The sequence below is a fragment of the Megalobrama amblycephala genome, linkage group LG1, assembly GCF_018812025.1.
Source record: "Megalobrama amblycephala isolate DHTTF-2021 linkage group LG1, ASM1881202v1, whole genome shotgun sequence".
Lineage (NCBI taxonomy): Eukaryota > Metazoa > Chordata > Actinopteri > Cypriniformes > Xenocyprididae > Megalobrama > Megalobrama amblycephala.
Window position 1 is genome coordinate 33,500,404 of NC_063044.1, and position 14,022 is coordinate 33,514,425.

Sequence of the window (14,022 nt, forward strand, 5' to 3'; positions counted from 1 at the left end):
AAAAAAGTCAGAATTGTGAAATATAAACTGAAATATGTCTATACTATATCTGTACTATAAAGTACTTTTTCCTCAGAATTGGACTGTATGATTCGCAATTGCAATCTCAAATCTCAAAATTCGGAGAAAAGAAGACAGAATTGCGAGATGTAAATCACAATTGTGAGGGAAAAGTCGCAATTACCTTTTTTATTTTGTATTCAGTGGCAAAAAAAAAAAAAAACTTCCATAGGATTGGGAATTATAAAGTCAGAATTGCATGATATAAAGTCGCAATTGCATGTTACATATATTTTTCGCAGAATTGCAACTTTATATCATGCAATCCTGACTTTTTATCTCAGAATTGTTTATATCTCACAGTTCAGACTTTATAATGTAATTATAATGTAATTGCTATGTAATTGCAAGTTTCCATCCTACAATTATGAGAAAAGTCAGAATTGTGAGATATAAGCTTGCAATTGCGAGAAAAAAGTCAGAATTGCGAGATTATATCCTGCGATTGTGAGTTTATAACTCGCAATTCTGACATTGTAACTCGTAATTGCAAGTTTATATCTCACAAATCTGAGAAAAGAAGTCAGAATTGCAAGATAAAAAGTCATAATTAGCTTTTTTATTTTTTTATTTAGTGGCGGAAACAAGCATCCATAAATCATCTACAAATTAGTCAAAATATCTAATAAATAAATGTGCAAGGCCTTGTGAAAATGAAGTTTTTTTAAGTGTATTAAATGTGCACTTAAAAGTGTATTTTTTTAAAGTGTATTTTTTTATAATATGAATGAAATACTTACACACTTACATGACTGTCTTAGCACACTTTTTATGTTGTACTTCATAATAATGTCAAATTAAAAGTTGTCAGTACATTTATCAGTACACTTTAACCATATTTCAAAGACTATAGAATAATTATAAAATTGATGCACTTAAATCCTAAATGGGTCAAAACTAAGGCTGCAACGGTTCAGATTACTCATGGTTCCGTCTGTCACGGTTTTAGGGTCACAGTTTCGGTACGGTTCCGTATGTGCCATGAGTTTTCGTTTCTGTCTTACAAATGTTTAAATTGGCAAGGTTTAAATGAGTTTTAATTCAAACACAGATAGCAACGTGAGCTGTTCATGTCTCACCTGCACTTGCACGCTATGAACACCCAGGTGATGACGGCATAAATGTCATAGAGCATTCGGCACTCGTATTCTGCACTCGTTCACAGTGACTGTTTTGTCCATGTTCTTTTGATCATCACTGTTGTAACGTATCGGGAAATCAGAATGTGTATCATTTTTTACCTCTAATACACCACTATGTCCAACTGCCTTGAGCATCTGGTTGGTGAGGTCTGAAAACGTGCTCTGATGATGGAAGTGATCTCTCACGCCTATACTGATGCCTCACAACATCAATGTGTCGTCACAAGCTGCAGGATTTAATTTGGATTTGTCTATGCATGTTTTTTTTTTACTCTTATAGATGGTTCCTATTGCCATGCATTATACGACTGACAGACCTCAATGTTCGGAGTTAAAAATCATCATTTGTTTTCTGCTGAAGAAACAAAGTCACCTACATCTTGGATTCCCTGGGGGTAAGCAGATAAACATCAAATTTTCATTTTTGGGTAAACTATCCCTTTAATGATTTTATTATTTCCTTATTTTGTCCTTGATCCTTCATGTTCACATCCCTGTTTCTCTGTCTGTCTCTGTTTCTTGAAGAAATCTCAAAGAGGAAATAAGCAACAGTTAAAACATCATCAAAACAGTCATGCCCGCCTCCTCCACTATCAGTCAAAGTTTGGATGAATCCACATTTATGTGCCAACATTGCTGCAATTTCCTCATTTTTATCAGACAAAATGCGTCACCAACCTGTTTTTATGACATTTGTTCACATTACACCCATGATGCAACGTGTACAGTCATACAGCAATTAACCTACAGTCATTTCAAAAAGCCTTTTTTCTTTCCATTTCACTGTAAATGATTATTTGTTGTTTTCAAAGTATATTGCAGCTGTATTTCCAACAATACTGCAGAAATGGTAACACTTATAATGTTCACAAATGAAACCTTATTGTAAACTACATTAGTTAATGTGAATTAAAACTATGGGGATTTATTAATCTTTGTTAATGTTAAACTCAGCATTTACTAATACATTTTAAAATCAAATGTTGTATCTGTTAACATTAGTTAATGCTCTGGGAACTAACATGATCATTTTTATTTTTCCATTAAGAAAGATTAATAAATGCTGTAAGAATATATTGCACATTGTTAGATAATGCATGTTAACAAATCAGACCTATTGTAAAGTGTTACTAATAATTTTTTCAGTACATTTATTGTGGAATGAAACACATTGGCATGTATTTCCCATATTAAACAAATTGTTTTCCTATACTCTTCAACTATATTAAGTTCCTTATTTTTTCTTCTTTTCATTGACTCTTATTCCTGTTTAATAAAGGGGGAAATGTCAATCGATTAGACAGTAGAAATAAAATACAGTTATGCTCATTTGTTTACAAACCCGATTCCAAAAAAGTTGGGACACTGTACAAATTGTGAATAAAAACAGAATGCAAAGATGTGGAAGTTTCAAATTTCAATATTTTATTCAGAATACAACATAGATGACATATCAAATGTTTAAACTGAGTTAAACTAAGTTGCTCAAGTTTAGGAATAGGAATGTTGTCCCATTCTTGTCTAATACAGGCTTCTAGTTTCTCAACTGTCTTATGTCTTCTTTGTTGCATCTTCCTCTTTATGATGCGCCAAATGTTTTCTATGGGTGAAAGATCTGGACTGCAGGCTGGCCATTTCAGTACCCGGATCCTCCTTCTACGCAGCCATGATGTTGTAATTGATGCAGTATGTGGTCTGGCATCGTCATGTTGGAAAATGCAAGGTCTTCCCTGAAAGAGATGACGTCTGGATGGGAGCATATGGTGTTCTAGAACTTGGATATACCTTTCAGCATTGATGGTGCCTTTCCAGATGTGTAAGCTGCCCATGCCACACGCACTCATGCAAACCCATACCATCAGAGATGCAGGCTTCTGAACTAAGCGCTGATAACAACTTGGGTTGTCCTTGTCCTCTTTAGTCCGGATGACATGGGGTCCCAGTTTTCCAAAAAGAACTTCAAATTTTGATTCGTCTGACCACAGAACAATTTTCCACTTTGCCACAGTCCATTTTAAATGAGCCTTGGCCCAGAGAAAACGCCTGTGCTTCTGGATCATGTTTAGATATGGCTTCTTTTTTGACCTATAGAGTTTTAGCCGGCAACGGCGAATGGCACGGTGGATTGTGTTCACCGACAATGTTTTCTGGAAGTATTCCTGAGCCCATGTTGTGATTTCCATTACAGTAGCATTCCTGTGTGTGATGCAGTGCCGTCTAAGGGCCCAAAGATCACGGAAATGGTTTTCTAGCCTTGACCTTTACTCACAGAGATTGTTCCAGATTCTCTGAATCTTTGGATGATATTATGCACTGTAGATGATGATAACTTCCAACTCTTTGCAATTTTTCTCTGAGAAACTCCTTTCTGATATTGCTCCACTATTTTTTGCCGCAGCATTGGGGGAATTGGTGATCCTCTGCCCATCTTGACTTCTGAGAGACACTGCCACTCTGAGAGGCTCTTTTTATACCCAATCATGTTGCCAATTGACCTAATAAGTTGCAAATTGGTCCTCCAGCTGTTCCTTATATGTACATTTAACTTTTCCGGCCTCTTATTGTGTTACAGTACAGAAGGGACGGAGGCAGATGTAAAACAAACATTAAGGTTTATTGATACCAGCTGAGTTCAACAGAAGTGCAGGTGAGTAATACGTGATGTGGAGGTAGATATAGTAGTGCTGAATGGTGATACTGTCCTTTTTGTGGTTGTAGGGTAGGAGAACTGGAATGGCGCTGGAGACTTGGAACACTGGAGACTGGGAACACTCACACACAGCAGGAGAAGCACACGAGGGAAACTGGAGACGTTTGAGACAGGTAAGTAGTTCGTCTGGAGTCCTTGAGGTAAGCATAATAAAGAAAATCATTACAACGTTATCATAAACTCTTTCGAGTTTGAAGCAGTGATGTTTTACATTGTGCTGTTCTCCATGTTTTTCCTTCTCTGACCTCCAGGAAAACCTTGACACACATAACTAATGTTGACATGATATAATTTTCCTGAGATGAATGGGATTGTTCATTTACAGCTCTCAGATGTTTTTGCCTTCCTTGATTGACACATACAGCTTTGGGCTTGTACTGCCATCTGCAGTCCAGGAGTTAATATGGAAATCAGCACTACACAGACTGATAGAATTTAAAACTGAACCCTAACACATTGATTAACTACATTAATGAATAAATGCTTGTTATTATACATTTACATACATTAGCATTCACTCTTTTATCCAAAGCAATGTTTTAAGAGCCAGCAATATTTGCAGTACACAACACCAAGTATAAGTCTGATTAGCTAGAGCAGATGTGAAATACAGAAAAGATGTTGTAGCTTTTTTTTTTTTTTTTTTTTTTTTTTAAATAGGAGTACAGTATAGTAAGCCCTTTTTAATGGTTATACTACTTTAAACAAAAATGAGTCTACATGTTATTTTTATTTCATATATATATATATATATATATATATATATATATATATATATATATATATATATATATATATATATATATATATATATATATATATATATATATAATATGTGTGTGTGTGTGTGTGTGTATGAAGTCCAAGTCCAGTATATATAGTTCAAGTCTTTGGACTATATACTTATACCTATACTGTACAAACAAATACTGTATAATTAAAGCTGCTGTCCATAACTTTGGTTAAAAATAATCCAAAATCAATTTTTGAGCAAGTACATAACCAATCAGTGTTCAAAGCTATCTCCTTACCTTTGCTCGATTTAGCTTGTAATGATGTTTTATAATTTGTGTGGTACTGGTCAGTGTTGCCAAGTCCGCTTATTATAAGCGACTTTGGGCTTGTTTTTCTGTAAAGTCGCTTACAAATATTGGTAGTCGCGGGTCACGTTTTTTTGGGCTTGTTTCTAAAGTGTAGTTGCTTATTTTGGGCTTGATCCCAGCTCCATAATAAGTTGTCAAGCAGATATTTTCTATATGTTATTTAAATGTAGGAGTTTGTCTAGCCTGTTCTCTCTGTCCTCCCCTTTCCCCATACACACAGGAGAGTTTTTCCCCACCCACATCCCGCTTCTAATTGGCCCTTCGCAAAGACCCGCCCCCCTTAGTTACTGTTGCTTTGTCCGACAAGTCGTGGCGCTGTCACGTCACACGCAGTGAAAAATACATCGTGGAGCAAAGAGGATACTGGCAACACGTCGACAGACAAGACAGAGCAGGTTACTTACGATATTAAACAAAGTCCCAGCTTTCAAACTGTGTAGTTATTAAAGAAATTCAAACAATAAAATCCGTTTTGTGGCTCTTTAATGTGTCGTGACCATGGTCATGACGGATTGCTAGCGCCTCAGCTCAAGAGGCTCGTAAACCGATCATCTCTTCCTACTAGTCCATTTATAGTGTCAAATAAACATGAGTGAACATGAGAATTGAATGTTGTTTCAAACGCGGAAAGACGTCAATATACAAATTTTTTCATAGTAGAAAAAGTCGCTTGTTTTGGGCTTGTTTTCACAGACCTGGTTGCTTATTTGTCTCGCGAGATCTGGCAACACTGGTACTGGTAGGATTTTGCGGGAAAGAAGAGTTTGCAGAAAGAAGGGGTCCTGGCTAGGCTATATCGCATACTGGCTAGTACGCGATACAGCTGGTGGCACATAATTTTTAGCCTTTTCTTACAACAGCTGGAATGAATTTAAACTTGATATGGTGGCTTGTAATACATAAAGTTCAAAATGACAATCATCATTGACAACTGTGGTAAAAAGTAAAAGACTGCTGAGTGCCTACAGTAAAAAAGGGAAAGCGACCGGGGCCGTGCAGAAACAAGAATAAATGTTAGCAGAGCTTTTGAAAGGTGGCGTGACCTAAAAACGGATGATGGCTATTTTTCTGCTGGACAGGTAAGACATTTCAATGGTTCATTGGGTAATAAGACAGTAGCACATGTTTTCACTTAATCCATAGTTATGGATAACGATAATAATATCTGCATACAGGAAGTCATGCAATGTTGATTTTTTTAACATTAACAATTCAAGAACAAATAACAATAATAATTTTGCACTATTGGTAGCACGATTTATGGGGGAAAAAATGGATGACATGTTACTTACTTCTTCAGATGACATTTACTGGAAAAACATCTTATTTTGGACATACATACAAGATGTAGCGTTTGTAATTTCGATGTACAGTGAAGACCCACACTGATGCGGTGACTGACAGTGACACATAGCACCTCAAAACACTAGATTCATCCGCGCTGACAAGCCGTGCTGATGCACAGCCCACGTAAAGATGATAATTCTGCCAATCACTGCAATTGCAGGTTTCAAACAGAGGAGGCGACAAAGAGGCAAAAGTTATGGACTGCAGCTTTAAATATCCTAAGTATACTTGGCTTTAGTTGTGTTTACTCTTTTGATAGAGTACATTAATAAATACCTTTTTTTTTTTTGTTTACACATATTGACTTCTTCGAGGTAGTGTTCATAGGTTTTACATGGTATTTTATAACAATATTTTATAAAGTTATAAATTCAAGTTTATAGCAACAAGTCTATTTAGGGATGGAATAGCTTGGAGTAAATAGCACATAGTACATATTTGTACACAGTGCTATTAACCCAACAGAAACAGTTAAACTTTTTACTTTTATGTAAAGGTGTGAGGATGCTGTATCAGACTATCCATGCAGAATAAATCATTTTAAATCTTATCACGAAACACACCATACATAGGACAAGCAGTTTGAAAAAAATGATTGGTCCAAAAAACAAGTCAAACAGCAAAAAGTTTTATTCTTTAATACATTTTGTATCTTTGGCTTTAATCCACTGGTAGTGTAGGAGATAATTTCAAGTCTAGTACAGTTAAAGGTAGAAAATATAAAAATTAATACCTAAACAGGAATGTGCTTGAAGTGCAAAAATAACATATAAATAACTATATGAGGTTAAGTTTACTTAAAAAAAATAAAAAAAAAAAAAAAAAATCTAAATAATGCACAAATGTTCAAAGACAATATAAAATCTAATTCTGTTTCTGTAGATCCAAATCACCAAGCTGAATTGTGCATAAAAAAAAAAAAAAAAAAAAATCATAACCTATTCTGTGTTGTCAATATAAACCATCAACCAAATAAAAGTAAGAATTGTCTTCCTTATCCCAGAAATCCTTCTTTTCTTTGTAAATCTCTGTTCTGGTGATAATGACAAAAATTATTTAAATTATGTCAATGAAAAAAAAAAAAAAAGAAACAGATTTTGTCCAAGCTGTCTACAAAACCCTCATTGCCATTTGCCACTTGCTCTTTGTGGTCCATGTTTTCCAAAAATGTTGTATTCTCTTACCTTCATACATTTGTGTTTTGATGATTTTTGAGCATTTACAATGCAGGAATCTTTCATCTAATATCAGACGTGTCAACACAACAGACCTCACCATGCTCAGCACCAGATTGACCAGACAGAATCCAGCCCCCTCTGAAACACATTTGGCCTCGCCAGCTCACCCCACACCAGTGCCCTCCACATAGCGCTCCAATGGATCCGTCCATTGCTGCCCTCCTGTGTTTCCCCATGTCCAAAAATGGGTTTCTAACAGCGCTGACCTGGAACCAAAGTTGAAGGAGTACTGTCATGGTCACCAGTGGCCTGTTACACAAAGCCAGTTTCAGTTTCTACCCAGGTAAGTTCAAGATTAGTTTGAGTAAACTCTGTTTTTTCTGGCATATGAAGGTGGATTGGTTTCATTGCTATGGTAACTTATGCTACACGGCTAACCTGCTCCGGAGCAGGTTTTATTCTGGGTTAGAGATCCCAAACTGGACCAATCAGCTGTGAGTAAAGTGACACGTATCTGATGCAATAAAGCCACTTCCCCTGTATCGCTCACTCCAAATTAAATCAGTTTATAGTGAAAACATTTTAGAGACAAAATTGCTCATCTTTTGAGCAATTTGTTTTGAGCAATTTGAATCAATTTCTTTGATTCACATGCATTGATATAGTCAGATATTTTCTTTCAGCAGCCTTCTCAGCAGCAGTGTTTATTCCTGCCTTGTAAATGCATTTAATTTCATGATATTTTTCATAATGATCTGTTAATCTTCAGAAGAGAAGTGAGTTGTGCGGCTCTCTCGCGAGAAGTGAATCAAGAGGACACTCTGCATGTTCCGTGTGATTGCATTTTCAGGTGCACGCGCTTCAGGTTTAATCGCAAACTCTGGATTAAACCTGAGTTGACAGAGAAAGTTTATACCGAGCGTTGTGCAACAGTTGATCCTGATCTTAACCAGTTTGGATTTATCTCTAAACCTACTCTGAAACTCATGTAACAGGCCACAGCTCTGTCATCCACTCTGAACTACATTTCCAATCATCCCTCCTTCTACTCACCTGCACTCCGTCTGCAATCACCCAGTCACAATCACCATCTAACCGCTGATCACCACCAGCTATCACTCATCACCTGCACCAGTTATAAGGACTCTCCACACACACAGCTGTGTCTCATTTCAAAGGCTGCGTCCTCCGGAGGTCGGATTCGAAGGCTGCATACAGCATTGAGGCTGTATCATTTCAGAAAAGTATGTAGGACACTCCTAATACGACCTTCAAATGTGCCCTTCTTTCACAGGAATTCGGAGGATGCATGAGGTGTATCCTTCGATGCTTTCTCCTGGCAACCCTTCCAAACATGCCATACTTGTCCCGTCTTTTTCTAATTGTACTTTCTTAAACTTTATCATTTAACATGTTAACTGAGGCCTGTAGAGTCTGAGGTGTAGCTCTTGGGTGTTTCGCGATTTCCCTGAGCATTATATGGTCTGATCTTGGGTTGAATTTGCTGGGATTTCCACTCATGGGAAGATTGGCAACTGTCTTGAATGTTTTCCACTTGTGAATAATCTTCCTTAATGTAGATTAATGGACTCTCCAGACCAGCAAACTGCCAGAACTTCAGCTTTTATAGAGGTTCTCACACTTGCTGATGATCAATTAATCAAGGGCATTAGATTAGCAGTGCCTGACTGCTACTTACCCTCTTAATTCCTATTAAAGTAGTATGGGTGTACTTAGTTTTTCACACATAGCTTCTCCATTTTGGCCTAGTTTTTGTTAAATAACCATGACATGGTGTAATATGTCATGTTGTTGTTTAAGACCTGCCAAGGACCGGATGATTTTTTTTATGTCCTGATACATAAAACCATAAATTTCAAAAGGGTGTCCTTTCTTTTTCATATGACTGTATTCATTTAGCAGACTCTTTTATCCAAAGCATCTTACAGATAAGGAACATCAGATGAGTAGAGCAGGGATGAAAATGGAGAAATTGAGAAAGAGAACCTTAAAAAAAAAAAAAAAAAAAAAAAAAAAAAAAATAGGAGTTAGTAAGAGCTTTTTAATGGTTGTGGACATTTTCAATACTTTTTGTCATGTCTTCCCCAAAAAAGAAGTTAATTTAAGTGTGCTGTTAGAATAGCCTTTCAGTCTCCTTTTTATGTTATGGATATACCAACAAAATTATGCATATGTATACTTAAAAAGCCTCTTTGGAATATACTTGTAATTAAAAAAACAAAAATGCAGAATATAATTAAACATTCTAAGTATACTTAGATTCAGTTGTGTTGACTCTTTTGATATAGTACACTATTAAATACATTTTTTTCCCACAATGGCGTCTTTGAGGTAGTACTCCAGCATATGTTTAAATTGAAGTTCAAGACTAACATGCTAATTTTGGGATGGAATAGCTTAGAGTAAATAGCACATGGTACATTTTACCCACACAGAAACAAACATTTGGATACGTTTATATATGTTTATTATATTCCAAGGTGTGGGTATTGTAACACACGTTATTCATGCTGGCTTCTTTTAAAAAACAATTGCCAGAATAAATCATTTTAAATACAAACCCGATTTTTAAAAAAGTTGGGACACTGTACAAATTGTGAATAAAAAAGGAATGCAATAATTTACAAATCTCATAAACTTATATTTTATTCACAATGGAATATAGATAACATATCAAATGTTGAAAGTGAGACATTTTGAAATGTCATGCCAAATATTGGCTCATTTTGGATTTCATGAGAGCTACACATTCCAAAAAAGTTGGGACAGGTAGCAATAAGAGGCCGGAAAAGTTAAATGTACATATAAGGAACAGCTGGAGGACCAATTTGCAACTTATTAGGTCAATGCTGCGGCGAAAAATAGTGGATCAATATCAGAAAGGAGTTTCTCAGAGAAAAAATTGCAAAGAGTTTGAAGTTATCATCCTCTAAAGTGCATAATATCATCCAAAGATTCAGAGAATCTGGAAAAATCTCTTTGCGTATGTGTCAAGTCCGGAAAACCATACTGGATGCCTGTGATCTTCGGGCCCTTAGACGGCACTGCATCACATACAGGAATGCTACTGTAATGGAAATCACAACATGGGCCCAGGAATACTTCCAGAAAACATTGTTGGTGAACACAATCCACCGTGCCATTCGCCGGTGCCGGCTAAAACTCTATAGGTCAAAAAAGAAGCCATATCTAAACATGATCCAGAAGCGCAGGCATTTTCTCTGGGCCAAGGCTCATTTAAAATGGACTGTGGCAAAGTGGAAAACTGTTCTGTGGTCAGACGAATCAAAATTTGAAGTTCTTTTTGGAAAACTCCATGTCATCCGGATTAAAGAGGACAAGGACAACCCAAGTTGTTATCAGCACTTCAGCAGTTCAGAAGCCTGCATCTCTGATGGTATGGGGTTGCATGAGTGCGTGTGGCATGGGCAGCTTACACATCTGGAAAGGCACCATCAATGCTGAAAGGTATATCCAAGTTCTAGAAAAACATATGCTCCCATCCAGACGTCGTCTTTCAGGGAAGACCTTGCATTTTCCAACATGACAATGCCAGACCACATACTGCATCAATTACAACATCATGGCTGCGTAGAAGAAGGATCCGGGTACTGAAATGGCCAGCCTGCAGTCCAGGGGCCGTATTCACAAAACATTTTATCTTACCACTAAGAGTTCTCCTAAATAGCAGTAAAGGTTTTTAGCTAAGAGTTTTCTCTTAAAACCTATTCACAAAGCTGCGGAGACAAACTTACTAAGGAATCGACTAAAGTCTTAAGCTAAGAGTAAGGACGGGGTTGACCTCGTTGCTATGGAGTATACACACAGTGCTTGGCTGATGGGGGAGGAGTCAGCGATTTAATCATAGAAATATTGTCGAATAAGGTGTCATATTTCCATATTATAAATAAAGGTTTTAAAATACAAATGTTGCCCTATTCAAATAAATATTTTTAATAAAAATGTTGCCATATTCTAATAAAGGTTTTAAAATGTAGGCTAAGTGTCACTAATTAAAACTAATTAAAGTATATACAATTAATCGTCCGTCCCTTGGATGTCTGCATCTCAAGAGAATGCAAGCGACAAATTATGTTTTATAAACAAAGTTTGGGAGAAACACATTCAAACAGTCTTTCTAATCAGCTCGAGAGGAGGTATATATACACAGACGAGAGCCCACTCACCTATAGTTACTTTGACAGTTTTCTGCATCCCACCGCCAACCCGTCCCTCACTCTCGGCTGGGGATACGGGGAGAACTTTGGGTCTGGGCTAAATTCCAAGCTCGGAGCCCTCGATCCCCTTGGACAGCACACCAAATATGCTTATTAATTTATTTTTTTTACTCTATTCAATCATTTGTAAATGTGAACTCATGAAAACCACTGCCACAGGTAATCAGACAATATTTATTTATTTGTTAAAGATTTATTTTTGGCATCTCAAAATCTATATTCAAATCTATAAATCAAAATGTATTGCATTTATGAAGAAAAGTTCAGCACCTAAGGCTCTATCGCTATTGCATCAATGGTGTACAGTGTCTTTGGGTGGATTAGGACTGTTTGTGATTTGATCTTAGTGACTTAGGAGTCCTCTTGACTACTCCTAATGTTTCACAGATTTAGGAGATAGTTTTAGCGCTAAAATGCTTTGTGAAATACTCTTAGAGCAAAAATTTAGGAGTCCTAAAATCTGCAATTTAGGAGTTACTTTTAGCCTTAAGATGTTTTGTGAATACGACCCCTGGTGCCATATTCACAAAACATCTTAAGGCTAAAAGTAGCTCCTAATTTGCCGATTCAGGAGAAACTCTTAAAAATAATCCAAAACATTTGGTGCATCATAAAGAGGAAGATGCGACAAAGAAGACATAAGACAGTTGAGCAACTAGAAGCCTGTATTAGACAAGAATGGGACAACATTCCTATTCCTAAACTCGAGCAACTTGTCTCCTCAGTCCCCAGACATTTGCAGACTGTTATAAAAAGAAGAGGGGATGCCACACAGTGGTAAACATGGCCTTGTCCCAACTTGTTTGAGATGTGTTGATGCCATGAAATTTAAAATCAACTTATTTTCCCCTTAAAATGATACATTTTCTCAGTTTAAACATTTGATATGTCATCTATGTTGTATTCTGAATAAAATATTGAAATTTGAAACTTCCACATCATTGCATTCTGTTTTTATTCACAATTTGTACAGTGTCCCAACTTTTTTTTAATCAGGTTTGTAATATAACAAAACATCATACATAGGACAAGCGGTTTGGAAAATAGATGAATTGATCACAATTACCTAATAATACCTAAACAGGAACCTAGTACTTGTAGTTTACTGAGAGTATACTTCAGTGTACTTTCATAAACTAAAAAAAAGATTCTAATTAAAAAGTAGATCACAAAGAAAAACATTTTTAAAGTGTACTGCTGTTACACTCAACGTAAATTTAAAATAACACTTTTATAAATTAAAAAGTGGGGCAATTCAGTCCTAAGAATTATTGAAACAGTGCACTTAAAATACTACTGTCACAAGTGGTATCAAACAACAGGCGAACGAAGAAGATTAGATGAATACAGGCTTTAATGATAAGACATAAAAGTTACACGCATCATACAAAGACGAGGACAAGCAAGGAATGAGGGTGAACACAGGGTTTAAATACATGAAGCAAACAAAGGATCTTAACGAGGTGATTAACCGAACACAGGTGATGGGCATGACTAATCCCCTAACTGAATGGGGAAAACTAGGTGCATTGATAATTAATTAATATACTACATAAAGTTTACTTGCTGAGTATGTTTGAACTGTACTGAAGTTTGCATAATAAAATGAACTTTTTGTAAGGGTTCTTTTGTTTTTGTTTTTCTTTGTTCTCTGACAATCAGATAACCATGAATGTGTCTAACATGAATAATCTTATCATGGACCAATGTGTGTGTGTATGCATGACATATCAGGACACAAATGTGTATAATGACATGGGTATGACATAGGTATTACAAAAAAGAGGTGACTTATGAGGACATTACCCCATGTCCCCACTTTTCAAAAGGCTTATAAATCATACGGAATGAGTTTTTGTGAGAAAGTAAAAGTGTGCACAGTTTCCTGTGATGGTTAGGTTTAGGGGTAGGGGTAGTGTAGGGGGGATAGAAAATACAGTTTGTACATTATAAAAACCATTACGCCTATGGAATGTCCCCACAATTCACAAAAACGAACGTGTGTGTGTGTCACAAATTATTCTTTTATGTCAGTAACAGAGCAATGTCAAAGACTCTTGTCATGTGGCTGGCTTGGCAGTAGTATTAATTGTCAAATGTTCATGAATAATGCTGCTAAATGGTTAAAAGGCACTAGTGGTGAGGGAAATCCTTGTGTAATATGAGCCAGCAAACTACTTCAAGGCTAGAAATGTGGACAACTTCTTGGAGGAAGGGAGGCAT

At 36.4% G+C, this 14,022-nt stretch overlaps 1 long non-coding RNA gene across 1 annotated transcript; it reads left to right on the plus strand.

Moving 5' to 3' along the window:
* The first annotated feature begins 1,545 nt into the window (after positions 1-1,545).
* Positions 1,546-2,414, plus strand: LOC125249936. Its single transcript, XR_007180691.1, has 2 exons — positions 1,546-1,597; positions 1,728-2,414. It is a non-coding gene; the product is annotated as an uncharacterized LOC125249936 (long non-coding RNA).
* The last annotated feature ends 11,608 nt before the right edge of the window (positions 2,415-14,022 follow it).